Here is a 17779-nt window from a genome sequence, read left to right on the forward strand (position 1 = left end):
GAAAGATACTCTCGATATTATGAATTCTTAACGTACTTCAATCAATAGAACTGTCAGTAGAATCAATAGAAATAGAAATAATCAATAGAAATAATATATGGGAACGGTATAGCGAAATCGCCAACTATAATATATGGTTAAATATCCAATAATCAATTCTTGTTATGCTGGAATCATTATACAAAGTAACTTAATTTCCTCCCTCTCATCTGAATCATTACAACTAGGATAGTAATGACTGTTTGACTAGTATACTACAAAAACTTGCATATCATAGCCCGAATAGTATATGAACTTGAATGCACAGTGGGGCACCTATAGCTCGAAGTCGCACGGGAAAGCTAAAACAGTTTCAATAATGGAGATTTCCAGTTGAACAGAACAAAGTTATGCCAATTTTCAAGGGATCACATATGGCTTCAAGGTAAGGAGATTTTCGAATTGTAGAGGTTTGAGATGTGGAGATTCCACTGTATAATAATAATCATATTCATTTCTTATATAGCACCTTTTTTTAAATTTACTGATGACTTTACATTTTCTTTTAACATTTTAACATTGAATTTATTTCTCAAATCAATGACACAAAAGTTACAGAAAAGTTAAATATAAAATTAAATAAGAAATTCTTCAATATAATCTTTTTAAATAAAAATATTTTGACAAACATATTCTGATGACAAAAGACTCTAACATAGCATACTCAAATTTTGTACAATATGTAAGAAGGAGCAAGAATAATTCTCAAAATGAAAGACAACAAAACTACTGTACCGTCATTAAAGAATAATTTTATAAAACTTTAATAAAAGAGAAAAAGATATTTGCAAAGAATCATGAAAACCAGGAAAAAAAAATTTTTTTCCAATCTCAGCCAATGATATTTTTTCGACCATTTTTCCTCATAAATTAAGTCCTTAAGAGATTTTCTTCATTACATTATTTTCTTTTTTTTTTTTTTTTAAATAAATAAAAATTTTTTTTTTTCTTCTGAAAAAATAGCTGTAAATAAATTTGTTTGTATATACTTACATATATACAAACAAATTCATAATATAATATGCACATAAATTTATATACATACATACATAGTACATAAGTATAAATTTTAGATGAGTATTGCAAAAGATCCATCGTTCACATCATATCGAATAAATTTCAGTCACTCTGCGACAATAATAAAAAAAAGAAAAAATAAAATATACCATCTCGTTCTCATATGCTGCTCTATCTCTTACTATCTCTTTTATTATACTTCATCCCTCTATCATTATTATTGTTTTCTTATTTCTTTTTCCTTATTCTTGTTTTTGTGTTCTATACTATAGTGGAGCAACTGACATGGCACTGAAAATATTTTCATTTTTATAAAAATAATATTCTCCCTATACTTTTCTCTTCTCTACTCTTCTACACCTCTCATTTTATCAACAAATTTGACAGCATCTTCTTAGCACAAAAATGTCTTTTTGTTGATATAAAAAATAACGGTATCTTTTCTACTATGACATTTTTTCCTGAAAGAAATAATAACAAAATAAAAAAAAATAAGGGAAATGAATGAATAAGAAATATTACTACTTTTATTAAGCGTACAAACTTACTATACACACACACACACACCAGTTAAAATAAAGTAAAAGAATTTATTTCGATACTCAAGTATATAAGAGATAAACATTATACGAGTATTAGTATGTATGTATGTATGTAAGAAGCATAAAGTATAAAAATATACGAAGAGCACATTGGTGACATTGGTTGTCAAAGTTCGACTGATTTATTTGTTATTTTTGTCAGCATAAAAATAACGGTATGAACACACACAAACTCCCTTATACATTTTGTATGTCAGTCTTATTTTTCCTAAGATTTTTTATATTTTATTTTTCTTATTTTTTTGTATCTTTCTTTTATTTTTTTCGTAATATTTTATAATGGAGTAAAATATATTTTTCCGTTTACATTTTTACAGTTATTTTCATTTGAAAAGAATCAAGAAAATAAGAAAATGAATCAAAAAAAAAAAAAAAGGTGGAACAGAATGCAGAGAAATAAAAAAAAAACAAAAATTGTGGATCATTTTTGGGTTCCCATTTTAACTTTAACTTTTTGAATACTTTTAGGGTATAATTTTGATTTTATTTGAAATTTTTTTGAAAGACAGCTTTTTTCTTTTTTTTCGTACTCTAACATTTTGTTACCATCACCCGCCTCGAAAGTACGAAGAAAAGAAAGAAAAAACAGCAACAACAACAACCCTGACTGCTTAGAAAATCAGATTATTTATTAATGTTATAGAGAAGAACACAAACAATAACAGAATATTCTAATATATTGCAATGAGAGTGAATGAGAGAGATGTAGAGACCAAAAAACAAAAAAAAAAATTCCCTTAAGGAATCGCATAATTTTATTTTATTTTTTATGTCACATCAAAATAGTAGAGATATTTATGTATGTATAAAATTTCGGAGAAGGACCTTCACAAGATGAGTATGAGTGTTAGAAAAAAAAAAAAATAAATTCTTGTCTTAAATTCTTTCTGATAGATGTCATTTGTTACTCCTAAGTGTAATAAAGTGGGATATAAAAAATCTTGTTTATTCGTTTCCGTTTATTTTTTTTTTTTTTTTTGGTTCCTCTATATGCTTTTCTTTTAATAAAGTTTTGTAAGTTTCAAGCTTTCTTTTTGGATTTTTTTTTTTTGTATACCTATATTATGTAGGTATGTTGCTTGTTTTCGGTTTCTGACAAGTACTTTTCATATAGAAATATGTGATTATATGTATGTATACGTCATAGATAAAAGTTACTTATATGAAAATGTCAAACAATTTAAAAAAAGCATTTTGATAGGGTTTTACTCATATCCTTGCAAGAAAGAGAAAATTGATGATAAAAAATTTGTTGTTATTTAAGAAAATATTTTAGTAATTTATTGAAAATTGGGTCTTGAGTACTCGTAAACAAAATTAAGGAATTTATTTTTTAAAAATATTTCATTTATTCGCATGAAAGCCGTTCCAACTTGGCTATTTGGAGTAAGTTTCATAAGTACTTTTTCCTTTTATTGTTATATACTTTTTCAACTCAATATCAAGTGGGTATATTAAGGTAAAGGTAAAAGTGTCTTTTCTCGAAAATAGCTCGAAACCTATCCGTAGTATTAATTACAATGTTCTCGAACATTCATTAACCTATCAATTATAAAATGTAAATATTTTTGAAAATCTATCTTCCATAATGATGGATGGTGTGTTGTCATAAGAACATTTTCAACTTAAACAATTTCATTTTCAGAATATTTCATTTGATGAAAAAACTGAAGCTATAATATCTCCAAAAAGTTTTTTGCTGCAACATATTATCATATATCGGCAGAATCTGTGCATTCCCAGTGATCACAAAAAATACGTAGAATCGCTCTATCTCTTCTAGTTAAGCCAGAAAACGCGTTTAAAGTTTTGCAAAAGATTTTTTTAAATATCTCCAAAAATATTTTTGCTACAACCTATTATCATATATCGGCAGAATCTGTGCATTCCCAGTGATCACAAAAAACACGTAGAATCGCTCTATCTCTTCTAGTTTAGCCGGAAAACGCGTTTAAAGTTTTGCAAAAGATTTTTTTAAATATCTCCAAAAATATTTTTGCTACAACCTATTATCATATATCGGCAGAATCTGTGCATTCCCAGTGATCACAAAAAACACGTAGAATCGCTCTATCTCTTCTAGTTTAGCCAGAAAATGCGTTTAAAGTTTTGCAAAAGATTTTTTTAAATATCTCCAAAAATATTTTTGCTACAACCTATTATCATATATCGGCAGAATCTGTGCATTCCCATTGATCACAAAAAACACGTAGAATCGCTCTATCTCTTCTAGTTTAGCCTGAAAACGCGTTTAAAGTTTTGCAAAAGATTTTTTTAAATATCTCCAAAAATTTTTTTTGCTACAACCTATTATCATATATCGGCAGTATCTGTGCATTCCCAGTGATCACAAAAAACACGTAGAATCGCTCTATCTCTTCTAGTTTAGCCAGAAAACGCGTTTAAAGTTTTGCAAAAGATTTTTTTAAATATCTCAAAAAATATTTTTGCTACAACCTATTATCATATATCGGCAGAATGTGTGCATTCCCAGTGATCACAAAAAACACGTAGAATCGCTCTATCTCTTCTAGTTTAGCCAGAAAACGCGTTTAAAGTTTTGCAAAAGATTTTTTTAAATATCTCCAAAAATATTTTTGCTACAACCTATTATCATATATCGGCAGAATCTGTGCATTCCCATTGATCACAAAAAACACGTAGAATCGCTCTATCTCTTCTAGTTTAGCCTGAAAACGCGTTTAAAGTTTTGCAAAAGATTTTTTTAAATATCTCCAAAAATTTTTTTTGCTACAACCTATTATCATATATCGGCAGTATCTGTGCATTCCCAGTGATCACAAAAAACACGTAGAATCGCTCTATCTCTTCTAGTTTAGCCGGAAAACGCGTTTAAAGTTTTGCAAAAGATTTTTTTAAATATCTCCAAAAATATTTTTGCTACAACATATTACCATATATCGGCAGAATCTGTGCATTCCCAGTGATCACAAAAAACACGTAGAATCGCTCTATCTCTTCTAGTTTAGCCGGAAAACGCGTTTAAAGTTTTGCAAAAGATTTTTTAAATATCTCCAAAAATATTTTTGCTACAACATATTACCATATATCGGCAGAATCTGTGCATTCCCAGTGATCACAAAAAACACGTAGAATCGCTCTATCTCTTCTAGTTTAGCCAGAAAACGCGTTTAAAGTTTTGCAAAAGATTTTTTAAATATCTCCAAAAATATTTTTGCTACAACCTAATATCATATATCGGCAGAATCTGTGCATTCCCAGTGATCACAAAAAACACGTAGAATCGCTCTATCTCTTCTAGTTTAGCCAGAAAACGCGTTTAAAGTTTTGCAAAAGATTTTTTTAAATATCTCCAAAAATATTTTTGCTACAACATATTACCATATATCGGCAGAATCTGTGCATTCCCAGTGATCACAAAAAGCACGTAGAATCGCTCTATCTCTTCTAGTTTAGCCAGAAAACGCGTTTAAAGTTTTGCAAAAGATTTTTTTAAATATCTCCAAAAATATTTTTGCTACAACATATTACCATATATCGGCAGAATCTGTGCATTCCCAGTGATCACAAAAAACACGTAGAATCGCTCTATCTCTTCTAGTTTAGCCAGAAAACGCGTTTAAAGTTTTGCAAAAGATTTTTTTAAATATCTCCAAAAATATTTTTGCTACAACATATTACCATATATCGGCAGAATCTGTGCATTCCCAGTGATCACAAAAAACACGTAGAATCGCTCTATCTCTTCTAGTTTAGCCAGAAAACGCGTTTAAAGTTTTGCAAAAGATTTTTTTAAATATCTCCAAAAATATTTTTGCTACAACATATTACCATATATCGGCAGAATCTGTGCATTCCCAGTGATCACAAAAAACACGTAGAATCGCTCTATCTCTTCTAGTTTAGCCAGAAAACGCGTTTAAAGTTTTGCAAAAGTTTTTTTTAAATATCTCCAAAAATATTTTTGCTACAACCTATTATCATATATCGGCAGAATCTGTGCATTCCCAGTGATCACAAAAAACACGTAGAATCGCTCTATCTCTTCTAGTTTAGCCGGAAAGCGCGTTTAAAGTTTTGCAAAAGAGTTTTTTAAATATCTCCAAAAATATTTTTGCTACAACATATTACCATATATCGGCAGAATCTGTGCATTCCCAGTGATCACGAAAAACACGTAGAATCGCTCTATCTCTTCTAGTTTAGCCAGAAAACGCGTTTAAAGTTTTGCAAAAGATTTTTTTAAATATCTCCAAAAATATTTTTGCTACAACATATTACCATATATCGGCAGAATCTGTGCATTCCCAGTGATCACAAAAAACACGTAGAATCGCTCTATCTCTTCTAGTTTAGCCAGAAAACGCGTTTAAAGTTTTGCAAAAGATTTTTTTAAATATCTCCAAAAATATTTTTGCTACAACATATTACCATATATCGGCAGAATCTGTGCATTCCCAGTGATCACAAAAAACACGTAGAATCGCTCTATCTCTTCTAGTTTAGCCGGAAAACGCGTTTAAAGTTTTGCAAAAGATTTTTTTAAATATCTCCAAAAATATTTTTGCTACAACATATTACCATATATCGGCAGAATCTGTGCATTCCCAGTGATCACGAAAAACACGTAGATTCGCTCTATCTCTTCTAGTTTAGCCAGAAAACGCGTTTAAAGTTTTGCAAAAGATTTTTTTAAATATCTCCAAAAATATTTTTGCTACAACATATTACCATATATCGGCAGAATCTGTGCATTCCCAGTGATCACGAAAAACACGTAGAATCGCTCTATCTCTTCTAGTTTAGCCAGAAAACGCGTTTAAAGTTTTGCAAAAGATTTTTTTAAATATCTCCAAAAATATTTTTGCTACAACATATTACCATATATCGGCAGAATCTGTGCATTCCCAGTGATCACGAAAAACACGTAGAATCGCTCTATCTCTTCTAGTTTAGCCAGAAAACGCGTTTAAAGTTTTGCAAAAGATTTTTTTAAATATCTCCAAAAATATTTTTGCTACAACCTATTATCATATATCGGCAGAATCTGTGCATTCCCAGTGATCACGAAAAACACGTAGAATCGCTCTATCTCTTCTAGTTTAGCTAGAAAACGCGTTTAAAGTTTTGCAAAAGATTTTTTTAAATATCTCCAAAAATATTTTTGCTACAACCAATTATCATATATCGGCAGAATCTGTGCATTCCCAGTGATCACAAAAAACACGTAGAATCGCTCTATCTCTTCTAGTTTAGCCAGAAAACGCGTTTAAAGTTTTGCAAAAGATTTTTTTAAATATCTCCAAAAATATTTTTGCTACAACCTATTATCATATATTGGCAGAATCTGTGCATTCCCAGTGATCACAAAAAACACGTAGAATCACTCTATATCTTCTAGTTTAGACAGAAAACGCGCTTAAAGTTTTGCAAAAGATTTTTTTAAATATCTCCAAAAATATTTTTGCTACAACATATTACCATATATCGGCAGAATCTGTGCATTCCCAGTGATCACAAAAAACACGTAGAATCGCTCTATCTCTTCTAGTTTAGCCTGAAAACGCGTTTAAAGTTTTGCAAAAGATTTTTTTAAATATCTCCAAAAATTTTTTTGCTACAACATATTACCATATATCGGCAGAATCTGTGCATTCCCAGTGATCACGAAAAACACTTAGAATCGCTCTATCTCTTCTAGTTTAGCCAGAAAACGCGTTTAAAGTTTTGCAAAAGATTTTTTTAAATATCTCCAAAAATATTTTTGCTACAACCTATTATCATATATCGGCAGAATCTGTGCATTCCCAGTGATCACAAAAAACACGTAGAATCGCTCTATCTCTTCTAGTTTAGCCAGAAAACGCGTTTAAAGTTTTGCAAAAGATTTTTCTAAATATCTCCAAAAATATTTTTGCTACAACCTATTACCATATATCGGCAGAATCTGTGCATTCCCAGTGATCACAAAAAACACGTAGAATCGCTCTATCTCTTCTAGTTTAGGCGGAAAACGCGTTTAAAGTTTTGCAAAAGATTTTTTTAAATATCTCCAAAAATATTTTTGCTACAACATATTACCATATATCGGCAGAATCTGTGCATTCCCAGTGATCACGAAAAACACGTAGAATCGCTCTATCTCTTCTAATTTAGCTAGAAAACGCGTTTAAAGTTTTGCAAAAAATTTTTTTAAATATCTCCAAAAATATTTTTGCTACAACCAATTATCATATATCGGCAGAATCTGTGCATTCCCAGTGATCACAAAAAACACGTAGAATCGCTCTATCTCTTCTAGTTTAGCCAGAAAACGCGTTTAAAGTTTTGCAAAAGATTTTTTTAAATATCTCCAAAAATATTTTTGCTACAACATATTACCATATATTGGCAGAATCTGTGCATTCCCAGTGATCACAAAAAACACGTAGAATCACTCTATCTCTTCTAGTTTAGACAGAAAACGCGCTTAAAGTTTTGCAAAAGATTTTTTTAAATATCTCCAAAAATATTTTTGCTACAACCTATTATCATATATCGGCTGAATCTGTCCATTCCCAGTGATCACAAAAAACACGTAGAATCGCTCTATCTCTTCTAGTTTAGCCAGAAAACGCGTTTAAAGTTTTGCAAAAGATTTTTTTAAATATCTCCAAAAATATTTTTGCTACAACATATTACCATATATCGGCAGAATCTGTGCATTCCCAGTGATCACAAAAAACACGTAGAATCGCTCTATCTCTTCTAGTTTAGCCAGAAAACGCGTTTAAAGTTTTGCAAAAGATTTTTTGAATATCTCCAAAAATATTTTTGCTACAACTTATTATCATATATCGGCAGAATCTGTGCATTCCCAGTGATCACAAAAAACACGCAGAATCGCTCTATCTCTTCTAGTTTAGCCAGAAAACGCGTTTAAAGTTTTGCAAAAGATTTTTTTAAATATCTCCAAAAATATTTTTGCTACAACCTATTATCATATATCGGCAGAATCTGTGCACTCCCAGTGATCACAAAAAACACGTAGAATCGCTCTATCTCTTCTAGTTTAGCCAGAAAACGCGTTTAAAGTGTTGCAAAAGATTTTTTGAATATCTCCAAAAATATTTTTGCTACAACCTTTTATCATATATCGGCAGAATCCGTGCATTCCCAATGATCACAAAAAGCACGTAGAATCGCTCTATCTCTTCTAGTTTAGCCAGAAAATGCGTTTAAAGTTTTGCAAAAGATTTTTTTAAATATCTCCAAAAATATTTTTGCTACAACCTATTATCATATATCGGCAGAATCTGTGCATTCCCATTGATCACAAAAAACACGTAGAATCGCTCTATCTCTTCTAGTTTAGCCTGAAAACGCGTTTAAAGTTTTGCAAAAGATTTTTTTAAATATCTCCAAAAATTTTTTTTGCTACAACCTATTATCATATATCGGCAGTATCTGTGCATTCCCAGTGATCACAAAAAACACGTAGAATCGCTCTATCTCTTCTAGTTTAGCCAGAAAACGCGTTTAAAGTTTTGCAAAAGATTTTTTTAAATATCTCAAAAAATATTTTTGCTACAACCTATTATCATATATCGGCAGAATGTGTGCATTCCCAGTGATCACAAAAAACACGTAGAATCGCTCTATCTCTTCTAGTTTAGCCAGAAAACGCGTTTAAAGTTTTGCAAAAGATTTTTTTAAATATCTCCAAAAATATTTTTGCTACAACCTGTTATCATATATCGGCAGAATCTGTGCATTCCCATTGATCACAAAAAACACGTAGAATCGCTCTATCTCTTCTAGTTTAGCCTGAAAACGCGTTTAAAGTTTTGCAAAAGATTTTTTTAAATATCTCCAAAAATTTTTTTTGCTACAACCTATTATCATATATCGGCAGTATCTGTGCATTCCCAGTGATCACAAAAAACACGTAGAATCGCTCTATCTCTTCTAGTTTAGCCGGAAAACGCGTTTAAAGTTTTGCAAAAGATTTTTTTAAATATCTCCAAAAATATTTTTGCTACAACATATTACCATATATCGGCAGAATCTGTGCATTCCCAGTGATCACAAAAAACACGTAGAATCGCTCTATCTCTTCTAGTTTAGCCGGAAAACGCGTTTAAAGTTTTGCAAAAGATTTTTTAAATATCTCCAAAAATATTTTTGCTACAACATATTACCATATATCGGCAGAATCTGTGCATTCCCAGTGATCACAAAAAACACGTAGAATCGCTCTATCTCTTCTAGTTTAGCCAGAAAACGCGTTTAAAGTTTTGCAAAAGATTTTTTAAATATCTCCAAAAATATTTTTGCTACAACCTAATATCATATATCGGCAGAATCTGTGCATTCCCAGTGATCACAAAAAACACGTAGAATCGCTCTATCTCTTCTAGTTTAGCCAGAAAACGCGTTTAAAGTTTTGCAAAAGATTTTTTTAAATATCTCCAAAAATATTTTTGCTACAACATATTACCATATATCGGCAGAATCTGTGCATTCCCAGTGATCACAAAAAACACGTAGAATCGCTCTATCTCTTCTAGTTTAGCCAGAAAACGCGTTTAAAGTTTTGCAAAAGATTTTTTTAAATATCTCCAAAAATATTTTTGCTACAACATATTACCATATATCGGCAGAATCTGTGCATTCCCAGTGATCACAAAAAACACGTAGAATCGCTCTATCTCTTCTAGTTTAGCCAGAAAACGCGTTTAAAGTTTTGCAAAAGATTTTTTTAAATATCTCCAAAAATATTTTTGCTACAACATATTACCATATATCGGCAGAATCTGTGCATTCCCAGTGACCACAAAAAACACGTAGAATCGCTCTATCTCTTCTAGTTTAGCCAGAAAACGCGTTTAAAGTTTTGCAAAAGATTTTTTTAAATATCTCCAAAAATATTTTTGCTACAACATATTACCATATATCGGCAGAATCTGTGCATTCCCAGTGACCACAAAAAACACGTAGAATCGCTCTATCTCTTCTAGTTTAGCCAGAAAACGCGTTTAAAGTTTTGCAAAAGATTTTTTTAAATATCTCCAAAAATATTTTTGCTACAACATATTACCATATATCGGCAGAATGTGTGCATTCCCAGTGATCACAAAAAACACGTAGAATCGCTCTATCTCTTCTAGTTTAGCCGGAAAACGCGTTTAAAGTTTTGCAAAAGATTTTTTTAAATATCTCCAAAAATATTTTTGCTACAACATATTACCATATATCGGCAGAATCTGTGCATTCCCAGTGATCACGAAAAACACGTAGATTCGCTCTATCTCTTCTAGTTTAGCCAGAAAACGCGTTTAAAGTTTTGCAAAAGATTTTTTTAAATATCTCCAAAAATATTTTTGCTACAACATATTACCATATATCGGCAGAATCTGTGCATTCCCAGTGATCACGAAAAACACGTAGAATCGCTCTATCTCTTCTAGTTTAGCCAGAAAACGCGTTTAAAGTTTTGCAAAAGATTTTTTTAAATATCTCCAAAAATATTTTTGCTACAACATATTACCATATATCGGCAGAATCTGTGCATTCCCAGTGATCACGAAAAACACGTAGAATCGCTCTATCTCTTCTAGTTTAGCCAGAAAACGCGTTTAAAGTTTTGCAAAAGATTTTTTTAAATATCTCCAAAAATATTTTTGCTACAACCTATTATCATATATCGGCAGAATCTGTGCATTCCCAGTGATCACGAAAAACACGTAGAATCGCTCTATCTCTTCTAGTTTAGCTAGAAAACGCGTTTAAAGTTTTGCAAAAGATTTTTTTAAATATCTCCAAAAATATTTTTGCTACAACCAATTATCATATATCGGCAGAATCTGTGCATTCCCAGTGATCACAAAAAACACGTAGAATCGCTCTATCTCTTCTAGTTTAGCCAGAAAACGCGTTTAAAGTCTTGCAAAAGATTTTTTTAAATATCTCCAAAAATATTTTTGCTACAACCTATTATCATATATTGGCAGAATCTGTGCATTCCCAGTGATCACAAAAAACACGTAGAATCACTCTATATCTTCTAGTTTAGACAGAAAACGCGCTTAAAGTTTTGCAAAAGATTTTTTTAAATATCTCCAAAAATTTTTTTGCTACAACATATTACCATATATCGGCAGAATCTGTGCATTCCCAGTGATCACGAAAAACACTTAGAATCGCTCTATCTCTTCTAGTTTAGCCAGAAAACGCGTTTAAAGTTTTGCAAAAGATTTTTTTAAATATCTCCAAAAATATTTTTGCTACAACCTATTATCATATATCGGCAGAATCTGTGCATTCCCAGTGATCACAAAAAACACGTAGAATCGCTCTATCTCTTCTAGTTTAGCCAGAAAACGCGTTTAAAGTTTTGCAAAAGATTTTTCTAAATATCTCCAAAAATATTTTTGCTACAACCTATTACCATATATCGGCAGAATCTGTGCATTCCCAGTGATCACAAAAAACACGTAGAATCGCTCTATCTCTTCTAGTTTAGGCGGAAAACGCGTTTAAAGTTTTGCAAAAGATTTTTTTAAATATCTCCAAAAATATTTTTGCTACAACATATTACCATATATCGGCAGAATCTGTGCATTCCCAGTGATCACGAAAAACACGTAGAATCGCTCTATCTCTTCTAATTTAGCTAGGAAACGCGTTTAAAGTTTTGCAAAAAAATTTTTTAAATATCTCCAAAAATATTTTTGCTACAACCAATTATCATATATCGGCAGAATCTGTGCATTCCCAGTGATCACAAAAAACACGTAGAATCGCTCTATCTCTTCTAGTTTAGCCAGAAAACGCGTTTAAAGTTTTGCAAAAGATTTTTTTAAATATCTCCAAAAATATTTTTGCTACAACATATTACCATATATTGGCAGAATCTGTGCATTCCCAGTGATCACAAAAAACACGTAGAATCACTCTATCTCTTCTAGTTTAGACAGAAAACGCGCTTAAAGTTTTGCAAAAGATTTTTTTAAATATCTCCAAAAATATTTTTGCTACAACCTATTATCATATATCGGCTGAATCTGTCCATTCCCAGTGATCACAAAAAACACGTAGAATCGCTCTATCTCTTCTAGTTTAGCCAGAAAACGCGTTTAAAGTTTTGCAAAAGATTTTTTTAAATATCTCCAAAAATATTTTTGCTACAACATATTACCATATATCGGCAGAATCTGTGCATTCCCAGTGATCACAAAAAACACGTAGAATCGCTCTATCTCTTCTAGTTTAGCCAGAAAACGCGTTTAAAGTTTTGCAAAAGATTTTTTGAATATCTCCAAAAATATTTTTGCTACAACTTATTATCATATATCGGCAGAATCTGTGCATTCAAAGTGATCACAAAAAACACGCAGAATCGCTCTATCTCTTCTAGTTTAGCCAGAAAACGCGTTTAAAGTTTTGCAAAAGATTTTTTTAAATATCTCCAAAAATATTTTTGCTACAACCTATTATCATATATCGGCAGAATCTGTGCACTCCCAGTGATCACAAAAAACACGTAGAATCGCTCTATCTCTTCTAGTTTAGCCAGAAAACGCGTTTAAAGTGTTGCAAAAGATTTTTTGAATATCTCCAAAAATATTTTTGCTACAACCTTTTATCATATATCGGCAGAATCCGTGCATTCCCAATGATCACAAAAAACACGTAGAATCGCTCTATCTCTTCTAGTTTAGCCAGAAAATGCGTTTAAAGTTTTGCAAAAGATTTTTTTAAATATCTCCAAAAATATTTTTGCTACAACATATTACCATATATCGGCAGAATCTGTGCATTCCCAGTGATCACAAAAAACACGTAGAATCGCTCTATCTCTTCTAGTTTAGCCAGAAAACGCGTTTGAAGTTTTGCAAAAGATTTTTTTAAATATCTCCAAAAATATTTTTGCTACAACCTACTATCATATATCGGCAGAATCTGTGCACTCCCAGTGATCACAAAAAACACGTAGAATCGCTCTATCTCTTCTAGTTTAGCCAGAAAACGCGTTTAAAGTTTTGCAAAAGATTTTTTTAAATATCTCCAAAAATATTTTTGCTACAACATATTACCATATATCGGCAGAATCTGTGCATTCCCAGTGATCACAAAAAACACGTAGAATCGCTCTATCTCTTCTAGTTTAGCCAGAAAACGCGTTTAAAGTTTTGCAAAAGATTTTTTTAAATATCTCGAAAAATATTTTTGCTACAACCTACTATCATATATCGGCAGAATCTGTGCATTCCCAGTGATCACAAAAAACACGTAGAATCGCTCTATCTCTTCTAGTTTAGCCAGAAAACGCGTTTAAATTTAAGATTTTTTTAAATATCTCCAAAAATATTTTTGCTACAACCTATTATCATATATCGGCAGAATCTGTGCATTCCCAGTGATCACAAAAAACACGTAGAATCGCTCTATCTCTTCTAGTTTAGCCAGAAAACGCGTTTAAAGTTTTGCAAAAGATTTTTTTAAATATCTCCAAAAATATTTTTGCTACAACATATCACCATATATCGGCAGAATCTGTGCATTCCCAGTGATCACAAAAAACACGTAGAATCGCTCTATCTCTTCTAGTTTAGCCAGAAAACGCGTTTAAAGTTTTGCAAAAGATTTTTTTAAATATCTCCAAAAATATTTTTACTACAACCTATTATCATATATCGGCTGAATCTGTGCATTCCCAGTGATCACAAAAAACACGTAGAATCGGTCTATCTCTTCTAGTTTAGCCAGAAAACGCGTTTGAAGTTTTGCAAAAGATTTTTTTAAATATCTCCAAAAATATTTTTGCTACAACCTATTATCATATATCGGCTGAATCTGTGCATTCCCAGTGATCACAAAAAACACGTAGAATCGCTCTATCTCTTCTAGTTTAGCCAAAAAACGCGTTTAAAGTTTTGCAAAAGATTTTTTTAAATATCTCCAAAAATATTTTTGCTACAACATATCACCATATATCGGCAGAATCTGTGCATTCCCAGTGATCACAAAAAACACGTAGAATCGCTCTATCTCTTCTAGTTTAGCCAGAAAACGCGTTTGAAGTTTTGCAAAAGATTTTTTTAAATATCTCCAAAAATATTTTTGCTACAACCTATTATCATATATCGGCTGAATCTGTGCATTCCCAGTGATCACAAAAAACACGTAGAATCGCTCTATCTCTTCTAGTTTAGCCAGAAAACGCGTTTAAAGTTTTGCAAAAGATTTTTTTAAATATCTCCAAAAATATTTTTGCTACAACCTATTATCATATATCGGCAGAATCTGTGCATTCCCAGTGATCACAAAAAACACGTAGAATCGCTCTATCTCTTCTAGTTTAGCCAGAAAATGCGTTTAAAGTTTAGCAAAAGATTTTTTTAAATATCTCCAAAAATATTTTTGCTACAACTTATTATCATATATCGGCAGAATCTGTGCATTCCCAGTGATCGCAAAAAACACGTAGAATCGCTCTATCTCTTCTAGTTTAGCCAGAAAACGCGTTTAAAGTTTTGCAAAAGATTTTTTTAAATATCTCCAAAAATATTTTTGCTACAACATATTATCATATATCGGCAGAATCTGTGCATTCCCAGTGATCACAAAAAACACGTAGAATCGCTCTATCTCTTCTAGTTTAGCCAGAAAACGCGTTTAAAGTTTTGCAAAAGATTTTTTTAAATATCTCCAAAAATATTTTTGCTACAACATATTACCATATATCGGCAGAATCTGTGCATTCCCAGTGATCACAAAAAACACGTAGAATCGCTCTATCTCTTCTAGTTTAGCCAGAAAACGCGTTTAAAGTTTTGCAAAAGATTTTTTTAAATATCTCCAAAAATATTTTTGCTACAACCTAATATCATATATCGGCAGAATCTGTGCATTCCCAGTGATCACAAAAAACACGTAGAATCGCTCTATCTCTTCTAGTTTAGCCAGAAAACGCGTTTAAAGTTTTGCAAAAGATTTTTTTAAATATCTCCAAAAATATTTTTGCTACAACTTATTATCATATATCGACAGAATCTGTGCATTCCCAGTGATCGCAAAAAACACGTAGAATCGCTCTATCTCTTCTAGTTTAGCCAGAAAACGCGTTTAAAGTTTTGCAAAAGATTTTTTTAAATATCTCCAAAAATATTTTTGCTACAACATATTATCATATATCGGCAGAATCTGTGCATTCCCAGTGATCACAAAAAACACGTAGAATCGCTCTATCTCTTCTAGTTTAGCCAGAAAATGCGTTTAAAGTTTTGCAAAAGATTTTTTTAAATATCTCCAAAAATATTTTTGCTACAACATATTATCATATATCGGCAGAATCTGTGCATTCCCAGTGATCACAAAAAACACGTAGAATCGCTCTATCTCTTCTAGTTTAGCCAGAAAACGCGTTTAAAGTTTTGCAAAAGATTTTTTTAAATATCTCCAAAAATATTTTTGCTACAACCTATTATCATATATCGGCAGAATGTGTGCATTCCCAGTGATCACAAAAAACACGTAGAATCGCTCTATCTCTTCTAGTTTAGCCAGAAAACGCGTTTAAAGTTTTGCAAAAGATTTTTTTTAAATATCTCCAAAAATATTTTTGCTACAACATATTATCATATATCGGCAGAATCTGTGCATTCCCAGTGATCACAAAAAACACGTAGAATCGCTCTATCTCTTCTAGTTTAGCCAGAAAACGCGTTTGAAGTTTTGCAAAAGATTTTTTTAAATATCTCCAAAAATATTTTTGCTACAACCTATTATCATATATCGGCTGAATCTGTGCATTCCCAGTGATCACAAAAAACACGTAGAATCGCTCTATCTCTTCTAGTTTAGCCAGAAAACGCGTTTAAAGTTTAGCAAAAGATTTTTTTAAAAATATCTCCAAAAATATTTTTGCTACAACTTATTATCATATATCGGCTGAATCTGTGCATTCCCAGTGATCGCAAAAAACACGTAGAATCGCTCTATCTCTTCTAGTTTAGCCAGAAAACGCGTTTAAAGTTTTGCAAAAGATTTTTTTAAATATCTCCAAAAATATTTTTGCTACAGCCTATTATCATATACCGGCAGAATCTGTGCATTCCCAGTGATCACAAAAAACACGTAGAATCGCTCTATCTCTTCTAGTTTAGCCAGAAAACGCGTTTAAAGTTTTGCAAAAGATTTTTTTAAATATCTCCAAAAATATTTTTGCTACAACATATCACCATATATCGGCAGAATCTGTGCATTCCCAGTGATCACAAAAAACACGTAGAATCGCTCTATCTCTTCTAGTTTAGCCAGAAAACGCGTTTAAAGTTTTGCAAAAGATTTTTTTAAATATCTCCAAAAATATTTTTACTACAACCTATTATCATATATCGGCTGAATCTGTGCATTCCCAGTGATCACAAAAAACACGTAGAATCGCTCTATCTCTTCTAGTTTAGCCAGAAAACGCGTTTGAAGTTTTGCAAAAGATTTTTTTTAAATATCTCCAAAAATATTTTTGCTACAACCTATTATCATATATCGGCTGAATCTGTGCATTCCCAGTGATCACAAAAAACACGTAGAATCGCTCTATCTCTTCTAGTTTAGCCAGAAAACGCGTTTAAAGTTTTGCAAAAGATTTTTTTAAATATCTCCAAAAATATTTTTGCTACAACATATCACCATATATCGGCAGAATCTGTGCATTCCCAGTGATCACAAAAAACACGTAGAATCGCTCTATCTCTTCTAGTTTAGCCAGAAAACGCGTTTGAAGTTTTGCAAAAGATTTTTTTAAATATCTCCAAAAATATTTTTGCTACAACCTATTATCATATATCGGCTGAATCTGTGCATTCCCAGTGATCACAAAAAACACGTAGAATCGCTCTATCTCTTCTAGTTTAGCCAGAAAACGCGTTTAAAGTTTTGCAAAAGATTTTTTTAAATATCTCCAAAAATATTTTTGCTACAACCTATTATCATATATCGGCAGAATCTGTGCATTCCCAGTGATCACAAAAAACACGTAGAATCGCTCTATCTCTTCTAGTTTAGCCAGAAAACGCGTTTAAAGTTTAGCAAAAGATTTTTTTAAATATCTCCAAAAATATTTTTGCTACAACTTATTATCATATATCGGCAGA

Source organism: Condylostylus longicornis, unplaced genomic scaffold, assembly GCF_029603195.1.
Source record: "Condylostylus longicornis isolate FDR11 unplaced genomic scaffold, ASM2960319v2 ptg000122l, whole genome shotgun sequence".
NCBI classification, from domain to species: domain Eukaryota; kingdom Metazoa; phylum Arthropoda; class Insecta; order Diptera; family Dolichopodidae; genus Condylostylus; species Condylostylus longicornis.